The following is a 24,046-nucleotide window of genomic DNA, read 5'->3' as shown; positions in this document are numbered from 1 at the left end:
TATTATTTATTAAACAGATACAGACTTAGTTTAAAATAGAAGAATTTCATTTTAAATACCTTTTTCATAATATTTTAATGAATTTTTTAAAAATAACTTCTTTTTTTTAATAAAGGAAAACAATTTAAGAAAAAAGCTTTGCAAATTAACAAAACTGCATAAATTCACACGAAGAATTTATGAATTTTTTACTTCAAACTCTTTAACCTCCTTGAATTTTTAATACTTTTGGCTTACTTGACCTTATTTCAACTTTGACCAGTGCACTGCAGTGGTAAAATCTACAAACAAATTTTCACAAATATAAAAATTGAATTAAAATTTTAAAACTAGTTAAATCTAGCTACTGTCTGTAAACGATTTGACATAAAAATTATGCAAATAATTAAATTTCTCTAACAAATGAAATTTAGGGAAATTATACAACAAAGAGGATAACTTTGAATGATGAAGAAGAGTTTAGTAGTTGTGAAGTAAAACTTAAGCTGTCTGCGTAACCATTAAATTTTTTAGGTACTAACTAAGATTATGATTTAATAATTATGTCGACATGATTTGTTATTAATGATATTACTTTATTGGGTCCTAAAAGTCAGCTATTAAATCAACTCGATTGCAAATAGTTAGTGTAATGTTTTAGCTGTTAATGGTAATCGATAGCGGCTTGAGGATCGTAAAACGTGATGTTGCCAATATACTCGTTTACTCTATGGCTGCGGTGCAGGGTATTCAAGAAGAGTGATACGAATAAAAATGAGGCAATGCGGCAGCTGCGCATGCGCAAAGCATTTTTTTTTTTTTTTTTTTCCTTTTTTTGCTTCTTTTTTTGTGTCTTTTGCTGTCTGCGCTTTATATGGCGCGATTAAAAACTGCGTTTGATTCTAAGATCGTCGCTGTGTTAACTTTGCTGCTCTTGGGTCATAAATTTAGAGACTAACTATAGAATTTCTGCTCTGCTCTAACCGGTTGGATCACTTTTACTCTCATCATCGTCATCATCATCATCATTATCTTAGGCAGCGGCATCATGATCGTGCACATTATCATGATGATGTCTTGTGTGCACCTCTGCTCACCTGTGTGTATGTGTGTGAGTGTGTATGTGTGTTCGTGTGTGTCATCCGTGCAAATGTTGCGCCGTAAACCAATTTTAATTTATGCTAATTGTTCTCAGCTCGACAGCACGCGAGAAACGATGCCGAAATCGCATACGTTTGTATATACAGCCTTTTAATTGGGCCACGAAATAAATGCAAAAACCAAAACATCAAATTTGAAAGAAATCCATCCACAAAAATTGAGACCTTCAATGGATTTGTTGTAAAAACTTGAGCAAAAAAGACAAACAAAAATTGTTGCACGCATTTCTTTTGGCAATCGGATGCACAAGGTCTTGTATCATTTTGATCGATGCACAATTGGTGGCAAGTGATGGCTGCTGGTTGACGATCACCGATCACCAATCACTGATCAATGATCACCAATCAACGATTATGCTGATTGGCAAAGCAAACTGAAGCGAATCGAAGAAGAGGAGAGAAGAATACAAAGAATAAAAAATAAAAAAAAAACTTGCCCCATAATTCATCGCATTTTATTTTTATTGTAGCTGTTTCTAAGGTGTGTGTGTGTGTGTGAGAGTGTGTGAGTGAGAGTGTGTGCCGTGTTAAATGCAACAACAAGGTTCTTATTTCATCCGTTAGATCCGCAATTGGCAAAGTAATCGAAAACCAAATGCCTTTTTTTTCTTCTTTTTACATACGTTTATTCCATCCATAAATCATTCAATGCTGTGGGAATCGAAATGTATCTCCATCTCTTTAGTTAGTGTCGCTCTCGTATCGCTTGATGCAAACAAAACAAAAGCGAAACAACGACAACAACAAAAAGTTCAATGTTAAACTGTTTGCCAGACAAAAGAATTTGCCACAGTTCAAAGCATCATTCATTATCCAATTGTCAGATCTTTTGCAGCAAAAGTTCGAAACCGTTAACTAGGCAAGTCAAAAGGTCTAAACAAATTGAAACCAAAACCCAGCCGATCGGGCCAAAAGTGGGCGCGTTCGTTTGACAGTATGTTTTGGCTTTGAGTGCGCGAGGCCAAGGATATTTAGGTAAGTAAAGAAAACCATTTTTCGAAATCGATTAACAATTTCATTTGATTTATTTCAAAATTTCTGTGCATTTCTGTGTGTGGAATCTCCATAAAATTTATGTCCAGTTTTGAGGGCATTAATTTCTCTTTTAAACAATTTAATGGCTTAAAAGCAATGTTAATTAAAAGTGATTGTGAAATATTCGAAAACAAAAAACCCAAAAACAAACACTCACACACACTCTCTCAGATCAATGAGTTAATTAACTCCAATTTAAACTCTGTGAAGATGTTTTAGAACAAAGCCTAGGGGACTCAATCGGTCCCCAAAGGCATGACACAAAGTAACTAACAAAAACAAAAACTAAAAAGTGATGGTTTCTTCTTTTTGCAATTGCAACATCTGCTTGCCATTTGGTCAATCGGTTTGGTAACCAAAGCCTCATGTGTCCGCAACTTGAATTGAGTTTGGCTTAGTTAGAATCTGAGATTTTCAAGGCCAGTTTAAGATGGGCTTACAATCTCATCAAATGACTTGTGCATCTAGATTCTCGATACTAGTGCAAGTTCAATTCGCATTCACTAGTCAATTAATTTGAATAAACATTCGTTCAATACGTTTCTGGCCATAAATTTTGTCACATCTTTGGGAATTGTTTTGGTCAAGTGAAGCTTTATTATTATTTGCTTTCTTTGCTTTTTTTTTTTGGCTCATTTTGGCAGTTGTGTTTCTGTTAATTTGCGGCTAAAAGCAACTCATTAACTGGCATATTATGATGTATATAACACACAAAGAATAACAGAATTAATTAAACATTTTTATGATGCACAAAAAGCACAGTTACTCTTATGTACACGACTGACTGTCTATGGAAGAGAGGACCATAAAAATTAAGATTAGAGATACAGTCAGATTGAAGATACATCGAATAGATAATTCACTTTTTTTCCTCTCATTGTTACTTTAGTTTTAATGGCTCCGCGGTTATGGGGCATAAATTAGTTACTTAATGGGGCGTTCTAGAGGCGCCGCTGACAAGTAATGCATTCTAAGTTAGATCCTGTTTATGCAAAGGTGAATGGACAAGTTATGACAAAGGTTTCAAAATTTATGTAAATTGAAAAGAAAACAAATGTTAAATTAACTTTTATCGGCTAACAATTGTGAAATACACAAAGCCCAAATTTTTTAAACTTTAAACTCAACAATTTCAGATCTAGCAATGTCTAGAAATGAGTCATCCAATTAGAAATGAATCATCTGAAAATGTAAGATCTGGCAACGCTAGAACAACATCAAAGCTTAATATGAACTGTGGCAACACTATAAAGGATCTACCAAGAACACGCTGAAGTGTAAGATCTGTGCACAACTCGAACAAATTTTTAGCTTATGAAAATTTAAATATTTTATAATTAGGATTAATTGTATTTAAAATTTACTGCAATTTTGATTCTCGTAAAAAATGATAACCACAAAATAAAATTATGATCTGGCAACCCTAAATTGATACTTTTATAGGTTAGGTTTGATTTTTTTGAAACCATAACACAAAAATTTCAATTTTTATCAACTAATTAAATATATTATCTCAAAAACTAATAGATTTTAAATTGAGAATTCAAATTATAATATATTCCCACATCAGTCAATTGATGAACAACATTTTGCCATAGCTAAATAGATTTGTTTTTTATTTAAGACTCTCTGAAATATTAAACAGCTTTGTTTTATTTAATTGATACCTGTTTATTTCTCTAAACGGACACGATTATAAATGCATAAATCTTCGTTTTGCCAACTACCAGAGATATTTTGTTCACATTTATTAAACAGTTTCTTCCCCCCCTGAATTTCTAAAGTAATATATTTCAATTTAATGGGGGTGCAAAAACCAAAAAAAACTGAAACTGAAACTGATTCTGAAACCAAAACTTGTATTGCAACAAGTCATTTCTGGCTGTCAGCATATCCAAAATCTTATCTGTTTTTATGAGCTCATTTTAATCACCAAGAAACAGTTCATAATATGTAGAAAGTTAAATTCAAAGCGCTAATCATAAATATTTATTATATAATAGCCAGACAAAAGAAATCCATAGAATGCAGAAATTTGTATACCCTTAATAAGTTAAGGTTAAAGAATAATGAAGAAAAAAACCTAAAAAAAATATATTTTAATGATTTTTTCTTTTCAATATTTATGGAAATAGTTATATATAATCTAATTTAAACCTATATTTGACTATAACTGATATACCTTTTATGCTGACGTATTGCAAATCCTCAAGGTCATTGTTTAGCGAAATTTTATCTTAAATCTTGACTCAAGTTGCTAAAAATTCTGTTTGCCCAGGAAATGCGCGTTCCAATCAAATTTATGAATTCAATTTTAGTTTTTTTTTGTTGTTGCTTCTTATTTCATTTTAGTATGTTTAAACTAGCTTTAAAGCTGCTTCAAATTATAACAAAAGAAATGCTAATTAGAGTGATGTATGATTAAATATATGCATAGACATCTCCGATGTACGTAAATACATACATACATATATGTTTGTAGGTATGTGTAGCTGTTGCCGTTGTTTAAATTGCAATGTTCTAAATTAAAAATGTTATAAAAGTTTAGTTTTGCGTTTTTGTGTGCTCGGTTGGCTAGTTTTTTTTTTTTTTGCATTCAATATGCTTAATGCTTGATGTCATTTTGTTTGCTATTTGACAATCTTGTCACATTGTCTCGATGTGTTTGACTTGGTAATGAGACACGCTCGTTGTGCTACACGTTGCCGTTGGTGTAGTTGTTGCTTCAATTAAGCCAATCTTGATGGGTTTTGGTTTTTTTCGTTTTTTTTGTTGGTTTTGCTTGTGGCATCTTCAGCGAGTTTTTTTATTATTATGATTTGTTGGTACATAAAAACTACATTTGGCACTAACGAAGTGAGCAACGAGTTTCACGAGTGTCTACTGCATTTTGGTGTCTTCTAATTGCCATGCTGTTAAAACTGGCTACTGAATTTTTGTCCATGGGAAATCGTTTTTGTTTTGCATCTAAGCAGAGATAGATAGACACAGACTCAGCAAGCACATGTGGCGTATACTTAATGGTTTTTAAGTAAAGTATAAGAGAAACGGGAAAGAGAGTTTCAAATGAGGGTGAGAGTATAAGATGTAGAGAGAGATACAAACAAGTGTTGTCTATATCTCTATCTCACTTTCTCTTTGACGTCATCGAGTTTTCGTTTCTCTTTGTTGTGTGAGTGTGTTTGCTTTGTAGACATGGCAACAGTATACACAGACAGAGACGAGTCCTCAAAATGTCCTGCGTCGCTTTATCGATCCAATGTGAACCCAGCTGTGTGCCAGTGTGTGTAAAAGTGTTGCAATAGTCCAAAGCCAAGGACGTCATCAGTTTTCCTTCTTCGTGTTTGTTTGTTCTCCCCAAGTGCGTGTTGTTTATTTATAAATAAAGCACACTTTAAGTAGATACATACGTATGTATATGGTATACGTATGAGAACAAAGCGATTCAACTGTTGGAGACTTTAATTATACGGAGGGTCCAATGCATAGGCTCGCCTTCTTAAATGCAAATTATATATCCAGCTTACATATGTCTGTCTTAATATTGACATAATGATAACTCATGGAAAAATTATTATTCTTTTCTAAATACTCAAGGAAAACCCCATTTAATTGGGTGCCAGTGCAAAGATAGTTTTTATTGTTTAAACTGCTTTATATTTCTTATGTATTCATCATTCGAAAGGAATCTGCCTGAACTGGACATTATAAAGATGATCTCTTAAAATAGCTAAATTAGTGCTTCTAACTAAAAATTTAAGCTCATAAAGCACTGGAATTGGCATCAGCAACAAACAAAACTGTTTTTGTATTTTGTTTGCTGAAATTGATATTAATTTATAAAGAATTCGTATCTAATTTATGATTTAATTCACACTTCGAAATGACAAACAAATATGCTGACTTCACGATTCCCTATAATTATTAAAAAGTTAAAAAAAAAACATATAAAATTTGACCACTTATTGAGCGTGCATACAAAAAGTGTCTTATAATTTGCTAAGGGAATTCTTGAACTACCAATTGCATACATTAAGGGGCAATTTCCAACATTTGCCTATTTATAGATCAAAGTAAAAAATTACAAAGATAGATCCCAACAAAAGTTATATAACTAGGCGAAAATGATGTTCAAGAACGAAATCACAGAAAAGGAAATTTAACTGAGCTCTTCTTAGAGTCTTTACAGAGTTTATAAGTTAATTGAAATGTTTAATTGTCTGCCATTTAGTTAAAATTGAATTGTGGTGAAAATCCTCGAGGAAATCTTAAAACAAATATAAACTCAATGGTTTAAGCCAAGAAATCAGAGCCAAAACGAATTTGGTGAGTGTCGTCCAAAGGCGAAAAACAAACCACAAAGCCATTTAGAACTTCAGGGAAAGAAACTTTAAAATCGCATTCTCAAGGCCCCTAAAAGTAGATACCATAAAAAGAACTTTTCTGTTTCTTTGCAGAAAAAAAAAGAAGGCGTGTAAATATACATATATGCATGTGTGTGTGTAAGTATATAACACACTGCAATGACTCGAAGGGGTAAGAGTTGTTTCTTTCTTCCCTTTTTGGGAGCGGGGGTTTCTTTTTTGGGCCACAAGTGTGAAATCATCATGGGGCTAAGAGAGAGAGAACAAGCGCGACAAGAGACAGAGACCGAGCACGTGCAAGAGTAAGAGAGAAAAGCAACTAAAACAGAGAGAGAGAGAGAGAGCGAGTAAAAGCCAAACGACCTTGAAAGCAAAAACGAATGCCAAGTGAGGGTCATGAGAGGGATGTTATGAGAGGCATAAAGAGGGGTGGGGCGTGTGTAGAAGACTTTTACGGTGTTTTCTTTTTGGGGCTGGCAGCTGTTTTCGACCCCGACCTACAGACCTACGAGCCAACAAACATTTCAATGACGTCACAACGCCAGGCCAAGTATTTTTAGGGTGGGTGTGTCTCCCCCTTACCGTGGGTGTCTGTGTGTGTGTTTGCACGCGTGTGTATTGAAATTTTCCCTTACGATTACGCCATCAACGTAACGTCAAGCCGGAAAATAGGTTTCACTTGTTTTTTTTTTTTTCTTCGATTTTCACTGCTGCTTGGTTTTATTTTTGCACGTGAGCCGAAGCCTCTCTGACTGGGCTTGTTGCGTTTAAAAATAGTTTTGCACTCTGTTGTTGTTGTTGTTTGTGTTTTCTGCTTCCATTTAGCATTTATTTATTTCTTATTATTTAATATGCGTATGCTAAAATGAGGAAGTGAGGGCTATGAGGGGGGGCGAAAAGAAACACCAACCAACTTTCGTTTGCTCAACACTTGGTCTGTCTGCCAATCAAAAGCAAACTTCGTATTCGCAAAAATTGCATTTGCTATTGCAATTGCAGTTGCAGTTGCAATTGCATCTTCAAGTGTGCGCCTACAAAACCAAACAGTCAAACAACCAAACAAACAAGTTACGCGCCAAAACATGAAATAAACAAGCCAATTGACAGTGGTAACCGACGAAAAAAACCAAAAAAAAAAAAAAAAAAAGAAGCAAACAAGAAACAAACCTAAAAGTTAATTCATATTGCATTCTCGACCAACGAAAATTGTATACACTTTACTTTCAGAGAACTTCAAACTAGAAATCTGAAAATTAGGGAAATTAGCCCTCTAAAGTATGCAATAGCTACTCAAAGAATTCGTTTTGTGAACATTTGAAATGTCCTGTGATTAAAAATGATCCTCAATTGCAGTAACTATTGAATGAGGGATAACTTCTCTCCATTTTATGACCTTCCTCCCCTCCCCTTCTTTGCAGTAAACTATGTTTAGTGATTAGCAAACTGAAGAATAAACTTGATCTTTCTTTGTGGTCCATTCTTCAACTTAGTTCTTGAAAAGAAGAAGGTTTCTTTATATATGCACTTTACATTGCTTTCGTCATATAGACAGACGAAATTTGATTAATTTTCATAATCAATAGCTCAAAAGGATAAAGCTTTCTTGATTGTCATCAAAGAGAATAGTTTACAATTCGGATTACAGTTACTTAATTATCCCTTTTCGATAAGATTTGCTATCAAAGTATGAACTTATTTATATAGAACTTATTGTCGCATTGAAAGTAGAATTCTCATAAGTTGATAAAAAGATGGTAAAGCAAACTCTGTAACGATTCGTATGTAGAAGAGGAGATTGAAAAGAAGTAACTCGGATGAGTCAGTCCTTTGATAGCCTGGATAAGCACAAAAAGGATACCTAGTATTGACATGTCTTTAGATTTTTAGTCGATGTAAACCTTTATAAATATATAAATTTTATTTTCTAATTGAAATTCACTTTGAAAACCAACAACAGCCCTGATGGAAAAGTTTATATTTAAGTTTTTTAGCTTAATGGGAAATTAAAGATTTTCTGTTAATAATTTTATTTTTTAAATAAGAAGGTTTGAGATGATTTTTGATTTCTAGTGATGATTTAAAATGGTTCTTGGCAAATTTCTTGGAGATATATATATATATAAAGAAAAGTTACTTTAAAATGAATACTAAAAAAATGTTTTTTCAGCCAATGCCATAAATAAATATTAAACTTTTATGATTATATTTTATGGAACTTTTCCAAGTTACTTGATTTTTCAGTAGCCAGTAGCTTTTAGAAAATTATTAGTGAATGGAGAATAGTAAATTTAATGGGCAACTTCCTCTAGCCTCTCGTAAGGGTATATCAACAAAAATCTTTAAACACTTTTAGTTTCGGGCCCAGCTTTAGCTCCAACACGGGCACAGACAGTAACAACAAATTTGTACAACTTGTAGTTTGTTGTTGTTGCTGCAATTGTTGTAATCTTTTTTTGTTGTTGTTGGTGCTGCTGCATGAATTTTCTTCGGGACAAGAACGGTTTGTCAGACACGGAGGAATGGAATGAAGCTTGGCTGGCATGGGCACATCCAAAACGACACAACGAAGACGAATCTTCTTCTATCCGACAACAGTTGCTATTAGCAAACAATTTTATTTTATTTCTATGGTTTTTTTTTTTATGTTGTAGTTTCTTTTTTTTTTTTTTTTTGGACGCACATTACAACACCAAAACAACATGATGAAGGAGTAGGAGGAGAAGAAGGCGGTGGATCGTAGTCAGAGGGGAGTGAACTGTTGGAGGGTGAAGTAGAAAAACTTGTTAGCTGGCAGCTTCTTACTAAGATTTTGATTTTTATATTATTAATATTATTTTATTTTTGGTTTTTTTCTTCTTGTTGTGGAGGTTTTTCCATCATTTGTGGCCGTTGCTCACATTCGTCATGGCGCTTTGGATCGTTTATTGCTCAAAAAGAAACACAACTAACAAATAATTAAAATAATCAAATTAAACAAGCCTTCATTATGGGCAGCAAAGTTTTTCTTCAGTTTTTTTTGGGCATATTTCTGTTATAGGAAATTCTTGGCTTGTGAGGAAATTTTTGAAATGCTGCGAAAACGTTTGATTGAAATTTACGACTTTGATTTGGAGGTAAAAAAAAACTTTGTAATTTGATTGCGTAAAGGAACATCTTAATTGTAGATAGTTAACCATCTACATGATGGTCAGTTGGTCAGTGCAATGCATTGAAGTTCTGTTTTTAAAGACCAAAGCAATCAGCCAAAAAGGCAGTTAAGAACTTTATGGAATCATCAACTTTTGGAAGCCCTATGAAAATAGACTTCATTCTCGATTGCATAAGGTTGTGATAGAGTTTTCCTATAAAACTTCAAAGTGGTCTCTTAGAATTGACAGCAAAAGGTTTGCGTTGATAATTTCTTAACAATTGGCAAGCTGATTGTTTGGGTTTTTGGTTTGAGGTCTGAAGAGGTTACAACCACGGCTTTTGTGATTCATAATTCAAGGCAAGAGAGACCCCAGAAAACAGACTCTAAACTCTTTGACTGATCGCCGTTCAAAGGCCGAGCCATTCCTCAACATGCAAAAACCAAATCAAAGCCATCAGCTCATCAAGTGCATGGCAAAATTAGGAAACCAAATATAAAAAGAAGAAAAAAAGAAACCAAAACTAGATATAAACAAAATATAAAACTTGACGAACAAAATAAAGAAAAACGAGGCAGCAACAACAAAAATAACAATGATCAGAGGCCAACGGCCAGGCAATCCAATCAGTTTCAAATTAAGGTTTACATATGCAACGCCAGCAGCCAAAATACAGCCAAAATTGACCAATGACCAACTAACTAAAAAAAAAAAAAAAAATCAACAAAAAAAAATTATTTGGTTTTTTTAAATAAAAACCATAAAAGCAAAAAGGAAAAATACTAAGAGACTTGAAAACCTGCTGGCTGAACTCTGGCGACGCCTCGAAAATGCATTCCCATGAGGCAGCCACTGATCATGATGATGTTGCTATCTCTCTCTCTCTCTCTCGCTCTGTCTGTCTCCTAGTCTCCTATACAAATCCGATAATTATCCGAACTGCACGTTCTTTGCATGCCAATGTGTGACACCAGCCGCGTGATTTGGCGAGGAGGACAATGCACTCAGCATCGTCAATTGAAAAGCGAAATCGAAATCGAATTCAAAATCAAAACACAACAAACAATGCGGAAAACGAAACGATCCCCAAACTGAAATAAGCTATCCGGACACATGACCTAAGCACACTCACACACACACAGACACACACATCAGATGGCTCTAACTATATCTATGCTGGGGCCAAAAGAATGCAACAACTAATTAAGTGGCAATTGGTTTAAAATTAAGTTAAAAGCAAATAAATTTAGAAAATTATTTTAGCAATGCTATGCAGACTTTACGTTTTCCGTATTCACTTTGCTGTTTGGTGTCTAAAAATACAATTATATTCCTAAATAAATTAGAAGCAAACACTTCATTTAGTAGATTTAGGAGTGCTATTATACTCAGAGTGGATACTTAATCTCTTAGAAATGAGTTTTTTATAAACAATAAGTTGAATTTTGATAACTTATAACCTCTTGATTGGGCAGGATCAGAACTTCTCAGAACTTTCTTTTCGCTTCATGTAGTTGTAATTCCCAACTAGTTTCAGCATTGAAATTATGTCAGCTGCTGATTGACAAACTTCTTTAGGTGGTTCTTCATAAACAATATGCTTACGGGGAAGATAAGTTAAGTTTATGAGCTTCTAATTGACAATTAATAATAAATAATTATGTTAATATTTTCTAGAACAAATATAAAAACACGAATCATACTTTGTAATTGTTAATAAATTCGTATCACTGTTGAGCATGACGAAGGATCAATTGATTTATTAACATGTTCTATGACCATTCCCATATTTACTTAGTCAACCGAAATGGATTACTAACCACTTGTTGATCCATCATGATCTTATTAAGACAATTGGAAGGAGTAAGAGGAAAGCGTGTGAACAAATTGTGCAAATAGTAAAAACTCAATCTTTAATTAATAACAAATAACACACGCACACTTATCCACACACAAAACAATCAAGTCTAAATACAATCAACAATATAATAGTAAAAGATAAAGACAATCTATAATTATTACGTAATTGAGGTTTGGTTCCCGCAAATTTTCATCTTTTGTTTATCAAACTGGAACTGATGTTTGGGTTTTGGGTTTTGGTTTGAATCTTGGCTATGATTTTTGATGCTCGTCTTATTGTTGTTAATATTTTAGCCATCGATCAGACAAGACAATAATGCCATGGCATGGCATCTCATCTACGCCCTCTGCCTTGAATACCACCGGCGAGCCGCCCCCTCTCCCCTTGGCCTCTTCATTTGTCTACCTGTCTTTGCAGTTTTGTGGTTATAACATAAAAATTCGCATAAATCAACACAAATAATTAAGCAGTCGCAGAGCAATCTCATAAGACGCTAATATCGAAGAGCCATAGCTCATCGTCATCAGATTCACAATCAGACGACGAACATAGGGAGATAAATTAGCAAATGATTTTTCGATTTTTTTTTTCGCCGTTTTTTATTTTTGTTTTTTTTTTTTTTTTGTGTCTTTTTGTGGTTTTTGGTTGTGAAAATGAAGAGCAAAAGTGGTTTTGTGTGGTTTTTATGTTGTTGTTTATTTTTTTTATAAACAAAAAAGTGCAAGTTTAAGAGCAAGAAGAAAGAAATGATTGTTAATTCTAATAATAATAATAATTTGAAATGATTTTTGAATAGAAATAAGTTAAAATTTTAGATGCATTTCGGTTTAAATTCTAGGTTTTAACTATTTTATACTTCAGCAATCAATATGTCTTTTGATAAGTGTGAAATATATATAGGTAGATAGAGCATATTCTAATTTTAGACTGATCCTTTCGGAGTTCTTTAGATCATTGAACGAATTGACATATATTGCGAGTAAAAAGGCTTGAAAACTGGTTTCAAATACTTTACAATGAGCTTTATGTTAAGATCAGAACCTCAGGAGATGAAATGTATTCATTTCAAAAGGATTAGCAAATTGTGACATTATAAAACGCTTTCAATTACAATTATTACCTCTTGAGAGGCCATTTTTATGCCGAGTGCAACCTTTATCAAGAAACATTTTGATGAATTTTACAAATTATATGCTAGTTGGTTTTGGCTGTACAAGAATGTCTTAGACATCAACAATTTAGCATGTTAAGAGGCAACCAGGTAACGCCTCACCTGCTACACCTGCGTTTATCGAAAGAGACGACAAAAAGGAAAAGCAACACACACACACAAAATATAAAATAAAAACAAAACGACAGACTACTGGTCTTTAGGTGGCTGTAAGACATAAAACCGGTGTCAGTGTGAGCCAGAGAGTTATGGATGAGAGAGGGAGACTCGAAACTAACAATCTTCATCTTCACAATGGCCATCCCGACAGCTGACAAAAACGCACGACGGATCGTGCAAAAAAACAATAGACTATGGTCTTATAGGCGGCAGTAGCTGGGATGTCATAGATATGCGAGAGTATTTGCATCATTTATCATGCTCATATTGCTTTGGGTCAATTCGGAGAGGGAAGATCAAGACAACGTAAGAAGCAAAAGATTCATCTAAAACCCCCCAAAAAAACAACAACTACAAATCTACAAATCAACGAAACACAGCAAAAACCTAAAAAAAAGAAACACTTTTCAAAAAAGAGCTAATGCAAGATAACTTGATATATGTTGAAATTGCAATTGGCTACGCCCCAAACGAAGAGGCTGTAAGATTTCTTTACGTATACAGGGCGTATGATTAATATAAACAACCAACAAAAAGAAACGAAAGCAAAATGAAATTTCAACTTTTTTTTTTTCACACGCCAAAAACTTACACAAAATGACTCGTGATTATTATTTTTACAATATTCGCTGTCTCATTGCAGGTCAAAAACAAAAACGAAAAAAAAAGAAAAAAATATATAATAATAATAATTGGCGACGTCATCAGCACGTGGGCATCAAAATAAAATAAAGATATATACATATAATGCATACATATATGTAGATCGAAAATAAATAGATGAATGCATTTTATAAGTTGACGCATTTGCTTTTCCTCTTCACGCTCTTTCACAAAAAGTTTTTCCTCTTTCTCTATTTGCTCATTTCGTCATTTTTAACACTGAAGAAAAAAACTAAGAACTAAATAAAATTGAAATTTTATAACTAAAATGTTAGAATTTTTCATAGAAATTGATTTCAAAGGGAGTAAAAATCGAATATTTGCATTTGAAAATCTTTTAGGTTTCCCTCAGTGTAAATATATTTCTATATTTCATTGCATTTTCTTAGCCCTCTTTCTCTTGATGACGTGTGTATGGTGTTCGGGGGTCCCGTGTCGCCCGTCTAATCCGTTAAACTGGCTGTAACAATTTACATTAGAATTTCATGGCCGCGTCATGGCGTCATGATCCGTCCTCGTCTCTCTGGCCACTAACCGAGTGGTTTTTAACCTGGTCATATGCTCTAAAATGCATCTTTGCCAATTTGTTTTGCTTTGGTTTTTTGCCCTCAACCATTGACTTTTGGCGCCACTAACAATTTTTTTCTTTTTTTCTTATGAAACTCTCATTTTGTTTTCATTTGTTTATATTTGGCATAGATTGCAATGAGTTTTGGTAGGGTATGATTGTTAATTCATATTGTTAAGGTTTCTTTTTAGTCCCTTTGTTTGTGTTTTGTTCTTTATTTTGTTTATGCATATTTAGCTCTTGTTAAAAGATTTGCATCTAGCTCGCTGATGTGGCATATGTTTATTAAACTTTTTGAATAGGACCAAGCCAACTCATAATATATGTATATATATGCATATAAGACTCGTTGAGAAATGAGTGTATTGTAGAGCAATTTAAAGTATTAAGTTAGAAGAGGATCTCTCTAAGAGGGACTTAGGCTCATTCTATTTAGAATCAAGCCAGAAAAAATATAATTTGTTTAACAGAAAATATTATGTTATGGATTTCTTTTACCCATATCAGTTCTTAGCTCTGCAGTAAAAAGAAGCCTCTTAAACTCATTAGCTTGGTTAAAAAAACGACAACAATGTTGAGTTAAAGACTTTTCAGTTATAACATTCAAGAGATTTTGGCCAAATCAATAAGATATTATAAATATATAGCCATAGATGCCTTTCATATGCTATAGAGTATCATTTATGTATAAGATAAATCTAAGAACACAAGGGGAAATTTTCATTCTAAAGGTTTTCACAGTTAAATAAAAATATGAAATTTACATGAGCTGTAGCTAAAAGTTGTCAAAAAACAGTATTTGCTTTAAAAAACCAATTTCATCCACAGGATTTTCCGAAATTTCTCTATTCATTAGTTTGAAATCCATTAAGGACAAACATTTTAATGAGATCACATATATGCACCAAGGATATTTCATATTAACTTGTGGAAATTGTTTAAATGTCAATTTTATATGGTTCTAATCTTCTTTTTTTTTGGCAACCTGTTGCTTTGATCTGTGCAATGATATCATTGCATTTCCTCATACTCATTTCCTACACTTTCGCCATTTTATGTTGCTAATAATAATGGCAAATGCAATGTCTGGCTAACCCTTACGATATTTGTATAGTGTGCATTGTGTGCAGATTATAAATTATTTTGCCCTCGGGTCTCTGGCGTCTGCTTTGCTGTCTGCTGCGTTGCTTTGCTGACGCTGGTAAATATGTTTACATCGCGCAATTGGGACGAGTGGAAAGGAAAATGCAAAGAAAAAAACAAAAAAGAAAATCGAAGAGTAGAAGAAAAAACAAAAAAAAAAAAAATGTGTATATAAAGACGACAACAAAAATGAAACCCTCATTTGAGTATTATTTGCTAAATATTTTCACCGTTTTTAGGATGCGTTTTTTTTATATTTTCGTTTCGTTTCGTTAAGAAAATTTATGTAGTCATTGTCTGTACAAAGATTTGGCAATGCGTCGTATGCGTGATATTGCGCATACGCAACGTTTGCGATTAATAGGATTAGAAGCCGACACCAGTATGAAGAAAAGAAAAACAAAACAAATAAAAAAACCAAAAAAATTACATACATGTATAACTGGATAATGATGATGATGAAGATGATGAGGAGGACGGCGACGAGGACGAAGACAACGGCGAATTGGAGGAGAAATTGTTGTTGGCACTTGTATTGCCGGTGGTGCCGGAGGAACTGCAGCAGGTTAAATGGCTAATATCACAACCATCAGGGAATAAATTGCGGCAGGGATAAATCAGAGGCGGTGGCAATGGCAGCGGCAACGGCAACGGCAATAATGTCTGCTGATTTTGATTCAAATTTTGTCTATAGCAGGAATTATTATTGATCTCATAATATTGTTGGGGTAATGTTCCATATAATGCCGATTCGCATTTAATGGGCATATGGGTTTGTGTGGCAGCACCTGCTGCTATGTTTGTTGTTGTTGTTGCAGCTGCTGCAATTTGTTGTTGGTGTTGGTGTTGATGTTGTTGAAGCTGCTCCTCTTGCTTCACCACAATCAAGGAAGCAAGACGATCGCGCATTATAGTTAAGTCTTTGCTTGGGCTTTGAGTAAAGTCTCTATTATGATAGTATCAAATGAACATTTAGCATAGTGTAACATTCATATAAAAGGATACACATAGGACAATAGAACAGAATCACGCACGCACAGACACACATAAAACACACACATAAAACATTTAAATAATTTTCATTGAATTATTAAAAATTTAATATTTAGATATATATATTTTTTTTCTTTGGATTAGGCACCTGTTTGGCGCCCTAGAAGGCGCTTGAGATCCAGCACGATAATTTCCGTAAAGTTTTATCCTCTTCTCTTCCTCTTTTTTTTTGCAGTTTTTTAGCCACAAGTATTTAGTGCTTAACCAAAAGTTGATGTTGCTGTTGTTGTTGTTGGCTAGCAAAGTTAAAGCAAACTTTGCCTTGATTTGTATTAAAGTTGTAATCAGGCCTCTTGGACATGTTGTTTTGCGTTTTGTTGTTGTTTTGCAATAGTGTCCTTGTCCTTAAACTTGAACTCGCGATTTTTGCTATAAATTTTTGCTCTTCTGTTGGCGTTTGCGCATTGCCCCAACTGACGACGTAATGACTTACACACTCAGTGTATACATATATACGATATCGTAGTATATATGTATATAAATTTCTATGTTTTATATATAGTTGTAGTGGGAGGCACAAGGACGTTGCTTAAAGATAAAACACACACACATACAAACTTACACAAAGACACACTCGCGCTTAGAAAACTTGTTCAAAATGCAATTTTCAATTACAAAATTGTTCAGAGAGAATTTCAAAATGAAATCAAGCATACGCAATGTTGTACCACAAAATTATTTTAACACAAACGCCGGCTACCGTTTCCGCATTCGAATTTTGTTTTCAACAACTTGTTGCTACAAATATATATATATAGAGATTTGTATAGTTAATACTGTTTGAACGATTTTTGTAAGTGGCCGTTTAAATTAGTTCTCTTTCGTGAGCAAAATGTTTGAATTCTGTTTCAAAAGTTTCTTAAATGATTTTAACTGATTTTTGTTTTACGCTTAGTTTTAGTTTGCTGTGAGAAAAAGGTTGTTAACAATGCGGCGTCTATGACGCGACTGAACTTATCTTTACGGTTACACGCGACTATATTCAAAGCGTTGCCGCTGCCACAGCTGACGCTGGCTGCAGGCCAGCGAGAGCGAGAGAGAGGGCCAACGCGAGCGAGCGAATAAGCGAGAGTAAAAGTGAGAGAGTAAGAGTGGGAGAGAAACACGACCTACCTTGGTTGTTTTTGGTTTTATTCCATTCGGCATTTTGGCCAAAGCCGAAGCTCTTTCGGCCAGGCTATTACGTCATTCCCATTTAGCCAAGTAAACCTCATCAGTTTCAGCTCGTGCGAGAAAAATCAATGACGTCGTTTTAAGGGCGCCTGCGCCAGACAGAAAACGAAATTTAAAAAAAATAGACAGAAAAAAGGAAAAACTACCAACAATACACACACACACATACATATACATACATAGCAGAGATATATCTGTATACCGACCAGAAGCAAGCGAAAAGGAAAACGGCAATAATTTGCGTCATAAAACTCACTATGTCCGTCTCTGTCGCACACACTTTGGGCTGCAAAAGATTGATTATTTCTCACCTGTTCCATTCTAACCGCCCACTTGGTGGTCGCATCCTTCAAACTCCTTCCAACCTATTAACTTACATTAAATATGTTTGTGTGTGGGCAGCGTGAATATCTCTCCTCCTTTAGTTGCTGGAGAGACGGTTAGGGTATCCTTTTCACAGGATTTCCATTATTCTGTGTGTAGGTGATATCATAAACACACACACACACTCTCAAACACACGTGCTTATATATAAAGGAAAGTATATACTGTACCATGATACCATATCAAGTCGTAAAAAAACTATTGAAACATTTTCAAGTCAACCTGTCCCAACTAATGCTCTGTGCAGTCTGCCAAGGACTTGGCACATCAAGGGTATAGTAACTTCGGTGCTGCAGACTCTCTGCCGGTTTCATATTTTAACTTAAGTGGGCAGGTTTCCCAGCAATGAAAATTCATAGGAAAAATAACAAAATTTTAGCGAATACAAAAAAGACATTTCGCAAAAATGTTTAAGCTAGACACCAGATCAAAGACATATTAAAGTAGGTGTAATTTAGATATGCTAATCGAAATAATAAAGGAGTTTTCTACCAGATAATCAACCAAGATCTATATAACTAAGAAAGTTTGTAATTATGTAAGTTTGTTGATTGCAAAATAAAATTACATTACATTACATACATCTTCATTAAGTCCAGAGTGAGAAGTTATTGATGGTCAATAAGATAATTTCGCATAAGTACTGTTGACAACTTTCTAGAACTTTTACATGCCAATTCATTTTCATGGTGGACTTGGTGGACATGGTGACTTAAATTTCCTTCCTTATAAGTGGCCTCTGCAGTGTGAGACCAGTATATTTGGCAGGATCAAGTTCTAACAAGACAGTTTATGATACTCCGAAAGGAGGATCATGTCATGTCATGTCTATCTCTGCTCATAGGAAATTTTAAGTACTTTGTATTTATATCAAATAGTGATCGTCTATTGCATACCCTAGGGAGCAATTCGTCTCCATTTCGCACACTTATGTATATCCGTTAGAGCAGGTATTACTCATCATTTTGAATTGAACATAAGACATTATGGTTAAAATCGGCTAAATAATTAAAATAATGTTAATATAAATAATTTCAATTAAAAATAACAATAAAAAACTTTATACATATTACAATGGGTTTAAAACTTTTAATTTATTTTCGAAATGTACACGATTTCTATATAAATTTTTCTATTTTTTATGGGTCACTGAACGTCATAATTTAAATTTTTTATTGCTTTACTTTTACTGCTCTTCACAAATAATTCGTTATAAAACATTTGTACTTTGACTTGAGCTATTAATTTTCTGGAGCAAACCTTTGCGGAAATAAATTTCTAAGTTCGTTCGAATTTAGAAAATCAAAGCATAAATCAAAATGAGTTTTTTGTTTGGACGAAATTAATGCACTTTACCATTGACACCGGCGTTTGCAGCTCGTAAACACGATCAAACGAGCAAGTTGGCCTCTCTTTGAGCTCTCAGGCTGACAGCGTCGCGACGCTGAGGCCTACAGAGCGGAGCTGGGAGAGTCGAGTGAGAGTCAAGAGCCGTTGTCAGAGACAAAGTCGGAATCCGAGGCGGTGTCTCTTAGTAGGTGAGGCCGGTAACGTTTTTAGTTTTCGTTTTCATTTTCGTTTGCCTTCGTGTGTTTGGTTGCATTCGTTGTGGCTATTTTTAGACAGGTTCCAAGCCACGTTTTCTAACTGTTGTTAGCGTACGCGAGAAAAAGAGAGTGTGTGTCAGAGCGACAGAATGAGAGAGAGAGAGAGAGAGAGAGAGAGATGTAGAGGCGGATACTGATGCTTGGGACAAACGTGAGATCGTCGTCGCCGTCGTTGTGTTTATTGTTGTTGTTAGAGTCGGCAACTTGGGCGCAGTGGCTCTTCCTTTCGTTTTAGCTAGATTTTTTTCCCATAATGCTATAACTATTCCGTTTGTAGATCGGCTTTGACTCGATGCATGCTGAAACAGGAGAAGGGGCAAGGTGTGGGATGGGGCCCAAGTTGCTGCTTCAACTTGGTGTGGCTTCTCGTGTACATATATATTAGTTGGCTGTTTTTTTTTTTTTTTTTGGGAGCGACGCAAGTGGAACTGGTCTGTGTTTTGTGGCATGCATCGTGTATATGTATATATATGCAATGCCGTTGCATACAGTGAAGCAAAAACATTGAAAAATGTTCCACAAATCTGGAATTCAAATGGAAAATTGTGACAAGATGAGAAAAGATTATGTTTCAATAAATGGAAGCCTATGATTAATTTCCTTTCTTAAATGTTATAAATAAAGAACGTGCAAGTGTCAAACTAAAGTCCTGTGAAACGGTATGAGTTAGAACATGGTTTGGCCGTTATGAATTCAAATTTCAACCACTTGAGAATTATAAGTACTTAAAAACAAAACGCAATTCTTCCTTGCCTTAATAAGGTTTCATACAGTTTAAGGATATAAATATCAAGACAGATAAAAACAAGTTGTTAATGGAAAGCAGACATAAATATTAAACATATTTACGATTGTGGTACACGTCTTTACTTTTCAATTGTCGCACAAGAACTGATTTATTGAGTATCTTATTGCTAGCTTATTCTAAATGGTTACATGTATGTGTGTGGATCTTATAAATGTAGATAACTGAGATAACTTGGTAGTGTGAGGATCCACTGTGGGACTTATGTTAGTATGACTAGGTGATGCCTACACGATGGAGAAACTTTAGACTAAATATACACCCATTAGATGTTGAAATTCGCTCATAACTGATGTGTAATGAAAAAGAATTCGAGATTCATTTGACACTTGTTGTGCATCTTAGCATTTAACCACTGTCAGCTGTGGAGGTTGTTCCTAGTGTTGAATGCTGGTTGGCCAAAACGGGGGAGTCGGTGGGCCTGGTTGGTTTGGCTTGACCCGCTCGTGGCCCCAAAAACTACATGCTAGGCATCAGCATCAGCAGCAGCAGCAGCAGCAGCTAAGCTTTGCGTTGGAGTTTTTGTTGTTGGTTTGAAGTTGAAGTTTGTTTGAAGTCGCTTCCAAAGACTTTGTTGCCGCTGTGATTCTTGTTGTTGTTGCTGGTTGCTAGTGGTTTTATTGGCTGTATTAAGCATGACATGCCAAGCCAAAGTCGAAGGAAAAGAAGACAAAAAACGAAACTTTGGCACTCCTTGCTTTTGTCTCTGTGGGCCTTTGTCTATTTCGGTTTTTTTTTTTTTGTATTTTTGGTTGCGATGATATTCTAAATGTGCTGAGCCAAATTTGCTTCGTTTTGCTACGTCTACTTAGAGTGTTGTTGTTGTTTTGGAGTTGTTGCTCTTTTTGGTGGGTTTTTTTTTTTTTGTTTAATGCATGTATCATTTTCGCATCGTTGGCTCTGAGAGTTCGTGAGTTTAATTTAAGGAATTTTTGCTCTTTTTGATTGCTATTTAAGCTTTGATTTCTGTAAGGTTTTGGTTTTCTGTAAATTTCAATTAGCATGCGGCACTTTGCATTGTTGTTGCTGTTGTTGCAGTTGTTGCATTTGCAACGGCGCCTCTTGATTCATTTGCATAAATTGGTTTTTCTTTGGCCAAAAAATTCGCCAACCCTTTTAGACAAAACCGAAACTGCTTTTACTCCTGGACATGCCCCTTTTGCCAGAGTGGTGAAACGATGACGACGACCCAACCTTTCTTGGCGTTGACTTGATTTGTGCCTGCAGGTGCATTTTGTGGCGAATTATTGTCATTATTTTTGGTTTCTTGTATTTTCTTCTGATTTTTTTTTTTGTTTTTGCTTTTGCTATTAATATTTGTAACTATTTTTTGTGGCTGTTGTTTAAAAACATTTCGCTGGCAATTTTGGGCTATTTTACAATTTTAAACGACTTTATAGACGTACATGTAATAATATCAAGTATACGCCCAATTGACATGACTCTAGCTTGGGCTTCATTTTCGTTTTCAATGAATGATGAAGCAATGCAAAATGTTTTGGTTATTACTATAAAAATTGTAAGTGTTTCTGTTGTTGTTGCTGTTGCCACCAAGTTGTTAGCCAGATGATTTACGGACTCAACGCTAAACATTATTATTTTTGGCATAAATAAATTTAAGATTCGTGGATGAAGTTGAAATATTAGTGAGCTAAAATTGCAAAAACAAGAATTTTGATTATGATTATGCAAAACTTAAACGGCGAATAGAATTCGAATGGTGATGGCATGGAAAACTGGTAATGCTAATGGAAACTAATCTTTGTTTATATTAAGAAATAACGAATTACTTTTAGTTTAAACGCATCTTTAACGTTTCGGGCCATAGAAACGCAATGTTTCCAGTTCAAAAAGGGAATTAGCCAATAAAGTTTTTCATATACTCACTGACTTAGTTACTCACCTCCTCACTTGATCAGTTAAGTACTGCAAGTACACTACCTATAAGTCCTCATCAAACCAGATCAATTCAATATAAATTTCATATGATCGAAGATTTCTATATTCTCTTTCCTTTTTCAAGGGTATAACAAATATATCAAATGTGTAAAAAACTAACAAGAACATCTTAACAAGTTAATGAACAAGTGATTGAACAAGTTCCTGAGGCAAAAAGAAAAAATGAACATATTACCTCATCTACTAAAGGCTGTGACCCATCTCTAATATATACTTAGGTAAGTAAATGTTGTTTTTTATAATCTCTTACAAGTTTCTGTCTTTTAACAAACTTTCATTTCCCAAATTCTGTTTTCTTTTTATCACCCCACTATGTAATAAAAGTTCATTAAAGAACCTTGAGACAAATCGACCCACTCACATCTCGTAGCTTTCTTTTCTATATGACCTTGAGGGTATATCAACTTTGTGTTCTTTCCTCTCTCTTGCACTCTCATTGTGTTGGTAAATGAAATCCCTACGCAACAATCGACACGCAAACGGACGTAAACACTGACTGAAAGCGGAACTGAAGGCACCCAACGATGTCGGCATTGATTTTATGGTCTGCTTCCGTTATTGCGTCTCGTCTTGACCGCGTCAGAGGAGCCGCCTCTCCCTTCTACCTGCCCCAAAACACCAATAGAACGAGGAGCTTCAAAGAACCATCACGTTTGCTCCATGTTCGTCACGCACGCCCCAAAGTAGGCAGCAGTTTTTCTGTTGTTGTGTTTGCCATTTTATCTCTGTATTGTGATTCGCTCCATTAACTGTGTACACTGTACACAGTGTTCACGCTGTCTTATCAGGGGAATGGAGTTGATTGACTCAAGCCTCCCCAGCACTAACAACAACGACAAAATGTGGGTATGACGTCTGCCGGCTTTTTAGGTGCGTGTAGATCTACGTGTGTGTCTGTGACTGTGTGTGAGTGTATGTCTTTGACCTCAGCGGGGCAAGCCCAAATTGTAGATACATGTTGGCCTATTACGTATATATACATATATCTACTGATGTGCAGTGAATTGATAGTAAAATCAATATCAATTTTTGAGGAAAATGTAAGGGAAAACCTGTACATATAGATATGTGATTCGGGTATTCACTTGAACTGATTGAACTGTAAAGATTTTCAAACTTTAGTTAATTAATTGTCCCAATTGTTGACATGAACGCTAATATTATCCTGTTTTTTTTTTCATGTAAAAGTTTTTAATTTTTTTATTGAAGTTGTATTCGACTAATTAGAGGACAAATTTGGTCTTTTTGAGTTTTTCTAAATAAGGAAAGAGTCTAATAAAGCTTTTAAATGACTTCTCACTTGTAGAGTTGAGAGCCAGATTTGAAAGCTAGTGTTGGTAAATGTTAACTGAACTAACTACTGAAGCTGCGGAATAATGTTTCTTTATATACAAATTATACCTTTAGTTACCTCTTGGAATTTGAAAAATTGCTTTTACATGATGACTCAGCAATGTTGCTATCATTCCTTTGGTAGACAATCATTAGCTACTACTTATATTTCTATGCTAACTATCCTATATTAGCCAGATATCCCTATAAATTTGACCACGGTGGTCATAATTACCAACTCTTTTAATCTGTTTGGGGCTATGCCTATAACAAAGACATTTGCAAGAATGTCCAGTCATGTAAATGCCTCAAAAACTGATTTAAAGCAGGCAGTAAAAGGATTTGCAGTTGTTCAGCAGGAATGCCTGACAGAAATTGTGTCCTTGATCGCCGGAAATAACGAAGACCGGAAGTCTGTATGTCACCAACAAAGAGGAAGTTTTGTCTTGGTAAAGAGAAGTTTGCACCCACTCAATTGAGATAGTGGAAACAATGCTTTGTG

The 24,046-nt window shown here is 34.7% G+C and overlaps 1 protein-coding gene across 1 annotated transcript in view; it reads right to left on the bottom strand.

The window, feature by feature from the left end:
• Positions 1-17,212, bottom strand: part of Hr38 (Hormone receptor-like in 38) — a 37,543-nt gene extending 20,331 nt beyond the window's left edge. Inside the window, 1 exon segment of the mRNA XM_068294330.1 lies at positions 16,373-17,212. The gene's annotated coding sequence lies outside the window, so the exon portion shown is untranslated.
• Positions 17,213-24,046: the final 6,834 nt, after the last annotated feature.

This window comes from Drosophila tropicalis, unplaced genomic scaffold (genome assembly GCF_018151085.1).
Source record: "Drosophila tropicalis isolate 14030-0801.00 unplaced genomic scaffold, ASM1815108v1 contig_845, whole genome shotgun sequence".
Classification (NCBI taxonomy): domain Eukaryota; kingdom Metazoa; phylum Arthropoda; class Insecta; order Diptera; family Drosophilidae; genus Drosophila; species Drosophila tropicalis.
Note: the sequence above shows the minus strand (reverse complement) of the source record. Positions and strands in the feature narration are given on the sequence as shown.